The sequence below is a fragment of the Triticum urartu genome, chromosome 1, assembly GCF_003073215.2.
Source record: "Triticum urartu cultivar G1812 chromosome 1, Tu2.1, whole genome shotgun sequence".
Lineage (NCBI taxonomy): Eukaryota > Viridiplantae > Streptophyta > Magnoliopsida > Poales > Poaceae > Triticum > Triticum urartu.
In genome coordinates, this window is record NC_053022.1 from 371,575,682 (window position 1) to 371,576,609 (window position 928).

Here is a 928-nt window from a genome sequence, read left to right on the forward strand (position 1 = left end):
ATAAGATAGTGATGTTTCTCCGAAGTCATTACCACCAAGCTGCTAGAGCTTCGTGATGAACTATAATATATCAGGGACATAGATGATGATCCTTGAGATATTCGCGATGTTTGACACCGCGAAAGTAGAAATCAAGAAGGAGCATCAATTGTTGATGGTTAGTGAAACCACTAGTTTCAAGAAGGGCAAGGGCAAGAAGGGATACTTCATGACACGGCAATTCAGCTGCTGCTCTAGTGAAGAAACCCAAGGTTGAACCCAAACCCGAGACTAAGTGCTTCTGTAATAAGGGGAACAACCGCTGGAGCAGAATTACCCTAGATACTTGGTAGATTAGAAGGCTGGCAAGGTCGATAGAAGTATATTGGATATACATTGTGTTGATGTGTACTTTACTAGTACTCCTAGTAGCACCAGGGTATTAGATACCGGTTCGGTTGCTAAGTGTTAGTAACTCGAAATAAAAGCTACGGAATAAACAGAGACTAGCTAAAGGTGAGCTGATGATATGTGTTGGAAGTGTTTCCAATGTTGATATAATCAAATATCGTACGCTCCTTCTACCATCGAGATTGGTGTTTGTGTTGAGCATAGACATGATTGGATTATGTCTATCGCAATACGGTTATTCATTTAAGGAGAATAATGGTTACTCTGTTTATTTGAATAATACCTTCAATGGTCTTACACCTAAAATGAATGGTTTATTGAATCTCGATAGTAGTGATACACATGTTCATGCCAAAAGATAGTAATGATAGTACCACCTACTTGTGGCACAGCCACGTAAGTCATATCGGTGTAAAACGCATGAAGAAGCTCCATGTTGATGGTTCTTTGGGCTCACTCGTTTTTTGAAAGGTTTGAGACATGCTAACCATGTCTATTGGTGTATATGCATGAAGAAACTCCATGCAAATGGACCGTT